The 15,578-nt window shown below is 44.1% G+C and overlaps 1 long non-coding RNA gene across 1 annotated transcript in view; it reads left to right on the top strand.

Moving 5' to 3' along the window:
* The window catches only part of LOC133772255 (uncharacterized), a 38,260-nt gene extending 23,870 nt beyond the window's left edge, over window positions 1–14,390 (top strand). The window contains exons 2-3 of the long non-coding RNA XR_009867766.1: window positions 4,468–4,551; window positions 14,256–14,390. This is a non-coding gene — a long non-coding RNA (uncharacterized LOC133772255). The remainder of the gene's footprint in view (window positions 1–4,467; window positions 4,552–14,255) is intronic.
* Window positions 14,391–15,578: the final 1,188 nt, after the last annotated feature.

The following is a 15,578-nucleotide window of genomic DNA, read 5'->3' as shown; positions in this document are numbered from 1 at the left end:
GGCCGTGGGGGTAGGCATTTGGCACACGTGTTAAGATGTCCCTTAGTTCACTTGCATCTCACCTTCAACACAGCTTCCTGCTGATGTGCACCATGGGAGGCAGCAGTGATGCCTCAAGTACTGGGGTCCCTGACACCCAACGCTAGCCCTAACCCTAACCTTAACCCTAATCCTAACCTTAAACCTAGCCCTAGCCCTAGCCCTAGCACTAGCCCCAGTCCTAGCCCTAACCCTAAACCTAACCTTAACCCTAACTCCAAACTTAGCCCTATACCTAGATTGAGTTCCAGGCTCCTGGCTCTGGCCTGGCCCAGCCCTGGCTGCTCTGGGCATTTGAGGAGTGAATCAATGGATGGATGTCTTTCTCTCTCTCTCTCTCTCTCTCTGTGTGTGTGTGTGTGTGTGTTTCTCTGCCTTTCAAATACAATGGAAGTGGATAACTATTAAAAAAAATACGTGATCTCAGACTAGCAGCATCGGCAACAATACCTGGAACTTGGTAGAAATGCATCCTGTCTGCCCTCCGGGACTACTGGCATCTCTGAGGTGGGGCCCAGTAATTTGAATTTTAAGCAGGTGACTCTGAGGGTTGGTTCTGGACAGAACTCACATACCTTCTGGATAAAGCCCACCGCAGCAGCTCTGGAGTCCTGCAGGGGAATGAGGCACAGGTTAGTTAAGGAGAACCACGTCTGTGACCTCGCCATTGTCCTGCTGTGGTTCCGCCCCTCTTCTCAGGCCCTCAGAAGTCAGGTGCAGAAGGGCAGTGGCCAGGCACAGGCCCCTGCTTGGGAAGCCAGCATTCTTTTCTGCACTGAGCTCCCGTCTGTGTCCAGATCTGTGAAATCTGGTTGCTCTTCCTAACAGCCCACTTCTGAAATGGACCCCCGATTTAGGCAAACTTTCAAGACGAAGCCATTTCACCTTCTCCAGTTTTATTTTTTTCTTTTCTTTTGCTTTCTTGCCTATGTTCTGGTATAAGGACGCAGTCATCCTTGACCCAGAAGTGTGTGATCAGGAGGGGCTCAGATAACAAGTGTCTGAGCTTAGATTGGCCAGCCAGTTGTCCAGGGATGAGCAGTTTCCTGGGGAGTCAGATTTTCAGAGCTAAAACCTGAAAAGTCCTGGATAAACCAGAATGAAGTGCTAAGTCTACCTGGGCTCAGGGTGAACACAACCAATTTTGATTTTACTACTGTGCAACTAAATCCTGATTAATATTCTGAACAGGTCATCTCTAAACTTATTTTAAAAAGAAAATTTTAAAAAGGAAAAACTGGGATCAGTGAGGTGGTGCAGCCCATTAAGTCACCACCTCCACTGCTGGCATTCCATATTGGAGTGCTGGTTCGAGTCCCGGCTGCTCATCTTCTGATCCAGCTTCCTGCTAATGCTCCTGGGAAAGCAGTGGAGGATGGTCCAGGTGCTTGGGCTCCTGCACCCACATGAGAGACCCAGATGGAGTTCTGGGCTTCTGGCCTCCAGACCTGGCCATGGCAGTCATTTGGGGAGTGAACCCAAAGATGAAAGATTCTCTCTCTCTCTCTCTCTCTCTCTCTTTCCCTCTCTTTCTCTCTCTTTCTCACTCAGCCTGTCAAGTAAAATAAATCTTTAAAAAAGGGGGGACCTCTGTGATATGGACACAAGACACAGGACAGGTGGGACCATGGGAAGCAGAGGGCAGAGCCAAGGGCAAATTTCAAGTGAAGAGGAAGGGTCGGGGAAGTGGAACACAAAACAAACATACAATTTACAGATGAAAGCAGCAAAAGAAGAGAGGAGTGGAAATGGGGCCTGGGTCCTTGAGCCACCTCGTGGGTCACAGCCGGGGAGACTGAGGCCCAGGTCAAGGAATTTGTGCAATTTCAAAGCACCGGATGTTCTGCCCAGAGCTCCTTCCCAAGGTAGGGATCAGAGCGAAGGAGAAAAAGGCTGGCGAGCCCCAAAGCAGTGGCACTGGGTTACCGCGGTTACATAAAACACGGCGGAAGAAGAAAGGCACCTACTCGATGCGGCAACGTCTTCATCCTCCTGCGGGCGAGCTTGGCGGCCAGGCGCAGTAAAGGGTGCACGGGAGGGAACTGCAAGAGAGAGGCGCCAGAGGGTCCTGCGGACCCCGCTCGGCCACGTCCAGCACTGTTCTGAGCGCCCAGGGCTATGCATTTTTTTTTTTTTTTACTTTCTTCCCTTACAAATGGCTTTCATTTTCAGAGTAGAATCCATTTCCCAGGCTGAGCTTTAAAGTTTTATGTGTTCAATAAAAGACCACTTGCCTTGATGAGTTTCAATTCCAATACATGCCAGAAACGGTCCCCTGGGGCACATCAGACGTTTAACTGTGTTAACCCTCAGCGCTCCGCCCTCCGCGAAGGAGGTTCTTTCGAAGCATCTCTGTGCAGCTCCTGGCTGGCGCCCCGGTCTGCTCTCCTAGTCCCTGGTGCTGCTTTCCTGTCCTTGCCTGACTGCCACACACTCGCAGGCAGACACCTCGGTCCCTATCAGCCGCTCATGCCTCCTTCCCTGAGCTCTGGTGTAGAGAAGTCATCTGTGTCACAGCTCGCTCTCCCCTTGCGTGGTCCCTTGTGCCTTTCTGGTGCCTGTGGCCCAAACACCTGCAGATACCCACTCCTACACCTGTACTACCGATGAGTCTTTGCCTCCTGGGGATTTTATTTTTATATTTTGCTGAGTATTGGCTATTTTAAGGATCTTTTTAAAGACTCAAAGTGTAGATTAATGTACATTTCTAATGACAGGATTCCAGTTCCTGTGGCAGGGCACATGAATTTAAAAGAATGTTCTATGTAGTCCTCCACTCAGCCCCTCACAGAAATCCACCTGCACAAGCTGCTCCCAGGGGTAACGCAAACTCATGACAAGGAAGCTGGAGGTGAGGGTTGCCATTCCCATTGTACATACTCATATGTATGTATGATTTTGGCATTTTTCCACCAGAATCAATTCATCTTTTAATTTCATTTTTCACTTCATACACACTGTGAAAACTACAGAAGTCAGTCACCCATGGATCACTAAAGCACTTTTTTTAAAAGATTTATTTATTTATTTGAAAGTCGAGTTACAGAGAGAAAAGGAGAGGCAGAGAGAGAGAGAGAGAGAGAGGTCTTCCATACACTGGTTCACTCCCCGGTTGGCCACAATGGCCGGATCTGAGCCAATCTGAAACCAGGAGCCAGGAGCTTCTTTCAGGGGTGCAGGGCCCAATGACTTGGGCCATCTTGTACTGCATTCTCAGGCCACAGCAGAGAGCTGGATCAGAAGTGGAGCAGCCAGGACTTGAACTGGCTGCCATGTGGGATGCCAGCACTGCAGGCAGTAGCCTTACCAGCTATGCCACAGCGCTGGCCCCAATGCACTTTTCAACATTTAAAAAAACAGAAAGTCCTAAGAAATAATGTCCAACCAGTGTTGTGATGCAGCAGGTTAAGCCACTGCCTGCAGGCATCCCATATGGGCAGCGGTTCAAGTCCCAGCTGCTCCACTTCCGATCCAGCTCCCTGCAAATGGGCTTGGGAAAGCAGCAGAGGATGGGCCCAAGTTTTGGGCTCCTGCACTCACGTGGGAGACCTGGAAGAAGCTCCTGGCTCCTGGCTCCTGGCTTCATTGAGGCCATTTGGGTAGTGAACCAGCAGATGGAAGACTTCTCTCTCTCTCTCTCTCTCTCTCTCTCTCTTTCTCTCACTCTCCCTTTCAAATAAGTAAAATCAATCTTAAAAAAAGAAAGAATGTGAAGGATCACCGAGTTTACCAAGCTCTTCTTGTTCATCCAAGTGCATCATAAAAATCTACTTCTTATTTGTTTTTCCTTTTGTGTAACTGATTCTCTAGCTTTTTGGATCTGTGAACCACTTAACAGCCCCATCTCAAAGGGGACAGAGAGAATCCTTGTAGCCCAGGGAAAAGCTGGTGAGCAGCTGCTCCCCAGGGAGACTCCTTGCCTGTTTACACACCTGCACGTGTTTACTAGGAAAGGATAAAAGACATGGAGGAGAGCCACGTCACAGAAAGAGGGTTAAGATCAAATACTGACCCCGGCTTTAGCTGGATTTGTTGAGTCCTGGATTCTGGAGTAGTGAAATAAAAACTGAATGAGAGAAAAAGTGATGTTAGTACTAAGCATCATTTGTTCTAAATGCGAAAGCTGCATTCCCATCACGGTGCGGGATGGCACTCACCCTTTTGTAGACGTCTTGGTTATCCTGGAAAGAGAGTTGCAGGGGTAAGTTATGGGGTGCGCAGACATGGAAGAGTTTTTCAATATAAGGTACACCATGGACCTTACTGGGTTTACCCAAATTTGGTGAAATAAACTGACCATCTAAAAAGAAATTGCTCCATTACACAAATTTAATGAGATTATAGCTGATGTTGGATCTTATAACAAAGAGAGTTGCCAGTAATACATCATCTTTTTAAAACATAATCTTTTGTCTTTTCAAACTTCAGGGGAAAATCTACACTCTGATGCATAGAAGCAAAACTCCAATGTAACTTTCCAGACAAGCCGGGTCAGTGTTGCCACATGGCAGGGTAAGCTACCCCATCCCATCTCAGAACACGAACTGCTCAACTTCTGATCCAGCTTCCTGCTAATGTGACTGGGAAAGCGGTGGAGGATGGCTTGAGTACTTGGGCTCCTGCCACCTAACACTGCTAATAGCAATGACTCTGGGAAAATGAACTATTTCCTTTTATGCTCATCATATCAGAACCAGCTGAAAATATTTACTATTTTTTTTCTGTTCCTGATCTTCCCAACATCCATTCACAGCAGAGAGAGAGAGAGAGAGAGAGAGAGAGAGAGAGAGAGTGTGCGTGTGCGTGTTCATGAACAGCTATTGAGTAAACAGCTTTTTGGGACCATGCTCTTCAACTTCATACTTTATTTTTAGACCAAAAAATAATGAGAAATCTCAAGATGCTTTCCCTGGTGCTAATCAACCCTCTCAACATTTCATACACATATTTTCTGCTTTATAAAAATATTTTCTTAAATTTTACTATCTATCATGTTAATTTCCCCAACTGGAATTAAAGTGCCATGACAGCAGGTGGTTTTGTTTGTCTGCGTCTCTAATGTATCCCCAGCACCTGGCACAAGGCATGCTCTCAATAAATAACTGTTTTCGGGTCAGTGTTGTGGCACAGTGGGTTAATAGGAGCACCGGTTCAAGTCCCAGCTGCTTAACTCCCTGTCAATACGCCTAGGAAAGCAGCAGAGATGACCCAGGTACTTGGGCTGCTGCACCCTCGTGGGAGACCAGGATGGAGTTCTAGTCTCCTGCATTTTGCCAGGCCCTGTCCTAGCCATTGTGGCCATTTGGGGAGTGAAATAGCACATGGAAGAGGTCTCTCTTTCTTTCCCTCTCTCTGTCTGTAACTCTGCCTCTCAAATATCTTTTTTTAATTTGACAGAGTTATAGATGGAGAGAGAGACAGAGAGAAAGGTCCTCCTTTCGCTGGTTCACCCCCAAAATGGCCACTATGGCTGGCGCTGCACCGATCTAAAGCCAAGAGCCAGGTGCTTCCTCCTGGTCTCCCATGCGGGTGCAGGGGCCCAAGCACTTGGGCCATCCTCCACTGCCCTCCCGGGCCACAGCAGAGAGCTGGATTGGAAGAGGAGCAACCGGGACTAGAACCTGGTCCCCATATGGGATGCTGGTGCCACAAGTGAGCCGTGGCACCAGCCCCCAACTATCTTTCTTTAAAAAATGCTAGTGTTGTTCACCAAGAAACCCCTTGCTCTTCTGCACTTGGAAATGATGAAACTGATTGCCTTCTTGTGAGGGACAGGAGAGCCCCTTTAGTGCAAGTTGGGGTAGTGAGAACAACCAGAGAGAGAACTCTGAGCTCTCAGTGTGTACTTTGCTCTAGGTACCAGGGCTGTAAATATGCTTTCTAAAGATGAGAGATGATGGCTGTCTTCAAAGGGACTCATAATGGTAAACTGAAAATAAGGAGAAGTGGGCATGATATATTTATGAAATTTTAGAGAGAAATGGATGTATGGGTCTTGAGGAAAGAGGGTCAGTCCATGGAGAGGTGATAGTAACAGCTGGCACCCAGGGGCTGGCATTTACTACATTCTGGATACTGCTGGAAGCATGCCACAGTGCCTAACCAATCCTCATGGGGATATTAGAGGGCTGGTACAACTCCTACCCCACATTACAGACAAGGAACCAAGGCACAGAGAGATAACGACACTGCCAAGGTTGGATAAAGCTGGGTTTTGAACCCAGTTGATTTTTTTTTATTAGAGTCTGGGCTGTTAATCACTGCCTGGGAGGAGGCAGAGGCATTAGTGACTAAAGAAAAGGCTTTGCAAAGGCATACAAGGCCTTGTGCATTGGGGAAATAATAAAAGGTTCAATGTGGCTGTAGCTGAAGGTTGGGGAAGTGAGGGAGGTAAAGGAAATCGGGCTCAATGTGAAAACGTATGGGTTTTGCTAAGGGTCACGGGCAATCCTAAGACTACTTTTTTGTATTTTTTTATTAAGTCAACATTGACTTTACATCTATTCAAATATTTCTTTTTGTGGTTGCTGTAGTTACTGTTAAGTTCTTTACATGTGCTCTATTATCATGGAGAACTGCTATATAATAACACTGTATATGTTTGTGATGTATAGTATGATATGGTATAACATGACATAGACAATTAAATTAATTATATATATTTACATTAGTCCCCACCTATTCTTTGGGGATACATTCCAAGATCCCTGGTGGATGCCTGAAACCTCAGATAGGATTGAATCCTATACATATTATTTTTTATATACACACACACCTATGGTAGTTTAATTTATAAATTATCCAGAGAAGGAAATTAAAAACAGTAACTAATAATGAAATACAACAACTATTAAATAATGTAGTGTAATAAAATTTCTGCCATCACTATTCTTGTGTTTTGGGAACATTATTGAGTAAAATAAGAATTACTTAAACACAAGCCCTACAATACCATGACAGTTCATCTGATAACTGAAATAGATAGCTACTAAATGACTAACAGATGGGTAGTATATACAGAAGTTGATACACTGGACAGAGAAATGATTCATGTCTTTGGTAGGATAGAGCAGAATGGAGCAAGATTTATTCATGATGCTCAGAATTGCACAAAATGTGAAACTGATGAATTATTTCTTTCTGGAATTTTCCATTTAATATATTCAGACTGAGGCTGACTTCAGGAAACCATAAAAAGCAAAATCTCAAAAAATAGGAATTGCCATATATGATTATGATAACTGCAAGAATACACAGGAATTACCAATATTTTATGAGAATTTATATATGAGATTCACTTGATATTTCCTAAAACTATATTCACACAGACACACACAAACAGCCTTCTGCTGGGAGTAACAAAAGAATGTATTTATTACAAATATTAATTGTGGTATAAACATATGCAATGTTACAACTGTTATGTATATATGTATGTAATATATGTAATATACATACATATAGTACCTTGCATTGGCTTGAGAGAATTGCCCACTGCCTCAGACAATATGCCAGCTGCTAAAGAAATAAAATGAGAAAGATTAATCAAAGTATAAATTCCCTAGTTAATGGAGTTCTATTACAACATATTTAAGATTCTAAAATTGTCCCATTTATGAACCTTGCATTATCTTCTCACATATTGGCAGTGAATTTCAACACAGCTCTCAGGATGCCTTAAATGAGACCATGGAAATGACAATAGTGAGGTTTTGCTGCAGCCAAAAATCTGATCTTAAAATAGTTTTAAGTGAACACTATTATCCACATGATATATTCAAGGTTCAGGCTAAATAAAAATTTCACTTTACTGAACCATAGCATACCTCAAGTTGCACAGTATCCAGGTCATCCAGACAGCAAGCTAAAGGTTGAGGAAACTCTATGGTGAGAAATCATAAAACTGTTGTAGAAAAGCAATCATAACATTTACTTTTAAATCTTTACCGTGAAAACCATGCAGACATTCTATTAAAGCAATCAACCACAGAAGAACCATACAAGAAGCCAACGGAAGGATCCGATGCTATTGAGAGGGTTTACAATGCACACACACACACACACAAAAAAAAAACAGTATGGCTTTTAATTCACCAGAGGTTTTCACTATGGGAGTTAGCAACTCAGAAAAGGGGCGGGGTGGGTGGGGGAAAGAATACCTACATAACAACAAAGTTTGTATCTTGATGGAATTTATGTGGATGGGATATCTGGAATAGTGTACCAGGATCACCCTGGTAACTTTCCAGACACACAGATACCTGTCTTTGTGCTGAGGAGGCCCTCCAGGCAGGGTTCTGGGGACAGCTGTCATCAGCATGAGCTGTCAACTTTTGTCTGACTTAAATGAACACCTCTTCTCCTGTGTGGAATATAATGGAGGAATGGCTAATACTGCAAGTGCAGGTGGAGAAATTAATTGGATAGGTCGAAACAAGATAAAATTAAGCAGAAAATGTAAAATGCTGAACTTAATGTTCTATAAATATAGGACAGGGAATATGTAGCTCAAGAGTGGTTTGTATATATTTTTAAATTTGTATATATTTTAATATATATTATATATTATTATATATAATATATATTACTAATATATGTATATATTTTAAATTTGTATATATTTTAATATATATTTATATATTAATATATATTATATGTTATATATTAATATATATTATATATTGTTATATATAATATATATTACTAATATATGTATATATTTTAAATTTGTATATATTTTTAAAAGACTTTCCCTGCAGTTCTTTTGTGAACCAAGAAAAAGCTAAGACAATCTTATGATATAATCAAATAATAGTGCTCAATCTTGAACTATAATAGTCCAACTCAAAATGATAGGATGTGAAGCAGAGTTAAAATAACCGAGCACACTTTTTCATGGAAAGAGAAAAATTAGGAAATGTATGTTAACTACCTTCAACTGTTTTGAGAACTTTCATAAGTAAGAGATATTACTTATCCACAAAGAACAGACTTCAGTTACACGTGATCAGCTATCAGCTTGGTGTAAAAATCTTTTTGATGATTGGACTCATTTGCCCATTTACTCACAGGTTGTGTTAATATAAAGGTTAAGACCACAGCAACCTGTCCTCAGGGAATATAAAATAAATTTAGGAAAAGGGGGAGGCAGATATAAATACATAGACAGAAAAAAAGGTAATAATATAAATACAACTCTGCTGGCGCCCAGAAGAGACAGCAGTTGGCTGTCTTAGCAGGTAGTGCTTGCAGGTCACTGCAAATAGTTAAATAGAATCTGTAGGATCTGCGGGGAGCCCACAGAGACCCCTACACCACGAGAGATTGAACCAGACGACCTGCACGGGTCCTTGAATTGCCCAGGTTTAGCGATTACACGACATGGCACGACCACACAAACACACTGAAATCCATTTTCTTGTTAAATCAAAAATCTTATGGAAACATCCTAAATTTTGAAATAGCCCGTGTTTCCTGCAGTAGCTTTTCTGCCCTCGCACACTGACCCGCTGCACTCTACCGTGAGTTCCCGGGGAGATGAGGCGCTCCCCTCGCCCCCCCTTCCTACCCGGGCGCTGGTTCCCGGGGCTTGATGAAGGGAAGCCTGCGCCTGGTCAGCCGCACTGCGGACAGCGCCCTGGCCCTGGCGCTCTGGGATCCTGGGGTCCCCGTCTAGCTCCAGCTGCTCATCTATTCCCAGTCTTGGAGCTCACCCGTGAGCTCAGTTTTACCCTGCTCTTCTCTCCAAGGGGCACACGGTCAAAACGGGATCTTCTCCCAATTCCTATGGAGGCTGAGCCACACCCTTCCCAGTTCTGAGCCTCGCACCTCCAGGGTTGCCCGGGACAAGTGCTGTTACAGACTGTCTCACAGGGAAACTTTCTTTGGGCGAAAAGTTGTGGTGTCTCCCTCTCTATCCTCTCTCAACAGCGTAGAAACAAACAGGAAGCCAGAAAGCCAGTGAAAAAGGAGTAGGTGGGGGAATAAAACTTGACATTTCCAGAATGAAGAACTGAGGTCAGCCTCACTCTTCCCACCCTCTCAGTCTGCCCAGGTGGGGTCTGATGAGGGCCCCTTACCTGGGGAGGGAATCTGTAGCACGCAGAGGCAGTAGATGGCCAAGGCGGGAGGCGAGTGGGGAAGAGACTTCATTGTCAGCATCTGTGTGCTGCCAGGGCAGGTTCCCAGCATGTCCTCGGGTTCCGTGGCCAGAGGCTGCCCTCCGCGCTGCTTCTGACCATTCCGGTGGAGAAGGTGCCTTTATTTGCAGTGCTCTGGGGCCCATTGGCTGAGCACCAATCCGTTTAATGCAGGAGGACCATGGCTTTCTCATAAATGTCACGCTGGGCCCTTATTCGTAGAATAATATCCTCCTGGGGTAGGTATTGTCCAGAGTCATCTTTTCCAATCCAGCAATACAATTAAAAAGTGGAAAGTCACAATTGTTATCCCATAGTGGTTTGAAAAACGTTTCTGAGTCAAGAAAGGCTTTTTGCTTTTTTTTAATCAAAGAACTAGGCATCCATCTATAAAGTCTTGCATGAGGAAGTCTTGTTTCCCAAGGTTTTTTATTTTCTGCATTTAACAAGGGATGTAGTGTGGTCTTTGGTAAATCTGAGAAGAACAAAATTTGAATGTTTGAGAATAATTTTTGGCAGACACTATTTATTAGTGACTTAAAATGGAATATTTGCCCCCAAAACTTTCAATCCATCATAGAATGGGAATTATGACTACTTTATAGCCATAACAGTTTGCCTACTTCCTTGAGACAGCAAAAACTTGAGATTCCTATTTATTGAAGTAGTTTCCATCTTATTTAAGGAGAATAACACACAATCTTCAAAATAACCCAGATACGTTGCTATTTATATGCTGTTTATATTAAATATGCCCAACACCAACCAGCATATCTTTCCTGAGAGAAAGTGGAAGGCAATGAATGGAGGCTTTCTGGACCTAAACTACTTTTCTACATAGTATTAAATGCAATTACTTTCAAACATTTGCGGCACACAACACACACACACACACACTAACAAAGCTCTTGTGGCAATTCTGTTAAGCTTCAATGAACACATACTGTTGGAGCCTCTGGTCCAAGACTACCAGTGAACTGGTACCTCTGTTTTTAAAATAATCCTCTCCAGGCCGGCGCCGCGGCTTACTAGGCTAATCCTCCGCCTTGCGGCGCCGGCACACCGGGTTCTAGTCCTGGTCGGGGCACCGATCCTGTCCCGGTTGCCCCTCTTCCAGGCCAGCTCTCTGCTGTGGCTAGGGAGTGCAGTGGAGGATGGCCCAAGTCCTTGGGCCCTGCACCCCATGGGAGACCAGGAGAAGCAGCTGGCTCCTGCCATCGGAACAGCGCGGTGCGCCGGCCGCAGCGCGCTACCGCGGCGGCCATTGGAGGGTGAACCAACGGCAAAAGGAAGACCTTTCTCTCTGTCTCTCTCTCTCACTATCCACTCTGCCTGTCAAAAAAAAAAAAAAAAAAAAATTAAAATAATCCTCTCCAGTGACTCTGATTTGCATAACACTTAGGCTTCTTTTGCATATTTTGCCCACATTGTTTCTCTGGATAAAAAATTAAAATGCTATCTTTCATACAAATTTAAAAATGGGATAAAGCAGAAGAAATCAGCTGTGCTGTTACTATTCCCCAACAGTGTACGGACAGAGTCATCTTCCTCCACAGTTCACACACTGAAGCCCTGCATTCCAGTGTGACTATATTTGGAGACAGAGCCTTCATGGAGGTAATTAAGGTTAATGAGGTCACAGGGTGGGGCCCCGACTCAATAGGACAAGAAGATGAAGAGAAGCCATAGAGCTCTCCCCACAGGTGCGTAGAGGAGAGGCCTTGGGGGGACGCAGCAAGAAGGAGGTCATCTGTGTGCATGCTAAGGAGAGAGGCCTCACCAGAAATCAGTCCTGCTGGGACTTTGATCTTGAACTTGCAATCTGTAGAGCTGGAGAAAATTAATTTCTATTATTTAAGCTATGCAGTCTGTGGTATTTTGTTGTGACAGTCCAAGCAAATTTTAGCTAATTCAATATAAAAATAAGAGAAAATAATGAAAAGTAAAAGTCAGAAACTCCTTGTTTTCAAATTATGTGGCTGTGTACCAGAAAATCCAAAAATGAATCACCTGGAGGATTATTAGAAATAGTGAAAGTTTACCAAACTAGCCAGTTTTAAAGAAATCTCTCTTTAGGAGTCATTTTCTTAGATGTGGGCAAAAATAAACTATAAAATGGATGGATATACACTTACAAAACAATGAAACACCAAGGACTGAACTGAAGAGTAAATGTGCAATGCTTTAAAAGGCACAACTACAGCTTTACTGAAGGATATTAAAAATACATGAATAAATGAAAAAGCATGCCATTGTCCTCTAGAAGAGTTGATGTTGTTAAAAATTCATTGATAACAAATTTATATACAAAGTCAGTGTAACCCTAATTAAAATTCAAAGTGACTCGTTACGAAATTTTTTTAAAGGCTAACTGGAAATAGTTGCAGAGAGATAGGGAGAGACAGCGAGAGAGAGAAAGATTTTCTGTCTACTGGTTCGCTTCCCAGATGGCCACAATGGCCAGAGCTGGGCCAGGCTGAAGAAGCCAGGAGCCAGGATCTTCTTCCAGGTCTCCCAAAGGATGGCAGGGGCCAAACCCCCAGACCATTTTCCACTGCTTTTCCCAGGTCATTAGCAGGGAACTGGATTGGAAGTGGAGCAGCCAGGACACAAACTAGCGCCCATAGAAGATGCTGGCGTTGCAGACGGTGGTTTTACCCACTATGCCACAATGCCATCCTCTTCATGAAATTTTAAAAGTGATTCTGAGATTAATTTGGAGAGAAAATATTCCAAAACATTTGACAATCTTTTCAAAATGAATCTGACACTTTAACAATATCAACATGTGCTATAAAGCAACAGTAATTGTGGTATTGTGGTAGCCGTCTTGTTCTTGACCTCGTGTTAGAACAAAAATAAAATTATGATGACAGTGACATTAAAAGAGCCTTTCAAACTTGAGTGGGGAGGCCATTAATGGAGCAGAACTTATGCACAAATCTAGCTACGGCCTGGAAGGGGGACTTTGGTCACCTTACCCTCTGATTGCAGGCATCCGGAAAGAGCAGAGCAAGAACTGAACAGAGATATTGTCAAGACACATATCAAGAGGTTATGGGCCTCGTGTTTAACGGGCATTTGCTATTTGTACATTCCTTGTCTTCTGTTGGTCAGATAGTACCTGTTTCTTCTCAGTATCCAGCAGCCCAGATAGTTTTCCACTTCTGCATTCCTTAGAAGACCGAGTTGTAGCTGTTGGAACCTTCACCTCCCAAGCTGAAGCCCTCACATAAAGCCCTTTTACTTCTTCTTCTTCTTCTTTTTTTTTTTTTTATTTGACAGGCAGAGTGGATAGTGAGAGAGAGAGAGAGACAGAGAGAAAGGTCTTCCTTTTTGCCGTTGGTTCATCCTCCAATGGCCGCTGCGGCCAGCGCATCTCGCTCATCCGAAGCCAGGAGCCAGGTGCTTCTCCTGGTCTCCCATGCAGGTGCAGGGCCCAAGCACTTGGGCCATCCTCCACTGCCTTTCTGGGCCACAGCAGAGAGCTGGACTGGAAGAGGAGCAACCGGGACAGAATCCGGCGACCCAACCGGGACTAGAACTGGTGTGCCGGCGCCGCAAGGCGGAGGATTAGCCTGTTAAGCCACGGCGCCAGCCTAAAGCCCTTTTACTTCTGCAGCTTCTGAATTTGAACTGTTGGGCACCTGTAACAGGCAAATAGATTCACAGGATGGAACAGAACTTCTTGAAGCAAAGTAGCTTAATACAGAGTAAAGGTGGAATTTCAAATCAGTGGAAAGTGGTGAACTACTCAATAAATGGTATTCAGGACACATTTCTGTGTATTATGTTTTCAATATCTTAAAATTCCTCTCTGGCTGGAGAGAGACAGCCCATCCAGGACTGACCAGTTCTTAGAGGGAGCAAAGGGCTCAGCCAGGAGCATGCCTTTGATCTGCAAAGTCCTTTGATCTGCAGTCCTCCTGTAGTTGGTATTTGGCACCTGCAAATGTTCCTCTGCCTTAACCATCCCAGGACCAGGTGTCAAGCAGCTAGGAACCAACCTATAGCACAAAGGCACCAAAATTACCCAAAGTACCCTGTCCTCAACTGTTTACTCTCCTTGACTTGTAGGTTCCTCAGGAACCCCAGCAAAGGCTCTGGTCTGGCCTCCAGTTCCTGTCTGTTCCTGTCTTGTGCCTCCTGCCACCATCCCCACCACCAGTGCCCTTCCCTTGTGGTCCCAATACCATGCTGTGCTCCCCATCCCCAGGATCCATGGTACAATAAACTCTGTTTCTTTTCTGTTTACCTTTGTGGCCACACCTGACTGACCATCACATCAAAAAGCACAGCACACACACACATGCAGACACCTACATAAAATTCTGTATCAGGGAAAAAGAGCAAAAATTCAGATTTGAGTAGTCCTTTCGACCAAAACTCAAAATAGAAAAGCTATGAAGGGAAATATTGACACAATCTATTGTACTTTAAAAGTTCTGTATGAAATAAAGGATACCATAATCAATACTAACAGAGAAAAGACACAGTAAGATTAAGTATTTGCAAAAGCTATAAGGGTACTGACTTACAATACAAAAGAGAGAGAGAGAGAGAGAGTGAGAGAGAGAGAGAGAGAAAGAGAGAGAGAGAGAGGAGAGGGCAGGTGGGCAGGAAGGAAGAAAGAAACAACTTAGATGCCCTCCACAGAGGAAATATTAAGTAAACTATGGGCTATCCACAGTAAAGAATATTATTTGATTGTTAAAAAGAAAAAGAACTAAATGTATTGGCAGGCAAGTTCTTTATAACATAATAAATAAAGAAAAAAGTTTATAAGACTGTATACCATGTTTTAGTATCAGTTAGCTACTGCTGATAACAAACCACTCCAAAACTTAGTTATTTAATTTTTTTTATTTTTTACTTTTTTATTTTTCACAGGCAGAGTGGACAGTGAGAGAGAGAGAGACAGAGAGGAAGGTCTTCCTTTGCCATTGGTTCACCCTCCAATGGCCGCTGGGGCCGGCGCACCGCGCTGATCCAAAGCCAGGAGCCAGGCGCTTCCTCCTGGTCTCCCATGGGGTGCAGGGCTCAAGCACTTGGGCCATCCTCCACTGCACTCCCGGGCCACACAGAGAGCTGGCCTGGAAGAGGGGCAACCGGGACAGAATCCGGTGCCCTGACCGGGACTAGAACCCTGTGTGCCGGCTCCGCAAGGTGGAGGATTAGCCTGTTGAGCCAAGGTGCCGGCCCAAAACTTAGTTATTTAAACAACTATTTATTTAACTGAAATTTTTGCAGGTCACCAGTTTGAGCTGAGCTCAACAGGGTAGTTCTTACGGTTTCTGCTGGGCTCTGCCACCCCAGATGCACTCACACTTGCATTTACCTGGGGACAGGACAGGAAGCCTGAGACCTTTTTCCTCTCATGCTCCAGGTGGCTCACCTGGG

The sequence above is a fragment of the Lepus europaeus genome, chromosome 13, assembly GCF_033115175.1.
Source record: "Lepus europaeus isolate LE1 chromosome 13, mLepTim1.pri, whole genome shotgun sequence".
In the NCBI taxonomy this organism is placed as follows: domain Eukaryota; kingdom Metazoa; phylum Chordata; class Mammalia; order Lagomorpha; family Leporidae; genus Lepus; species Lepus europaeus.
The sequence above is the reverse complement of the archived record's forward strand: the minus strand, read 5'-3'. Positions and strand labels throughout refer to the sequence as shown.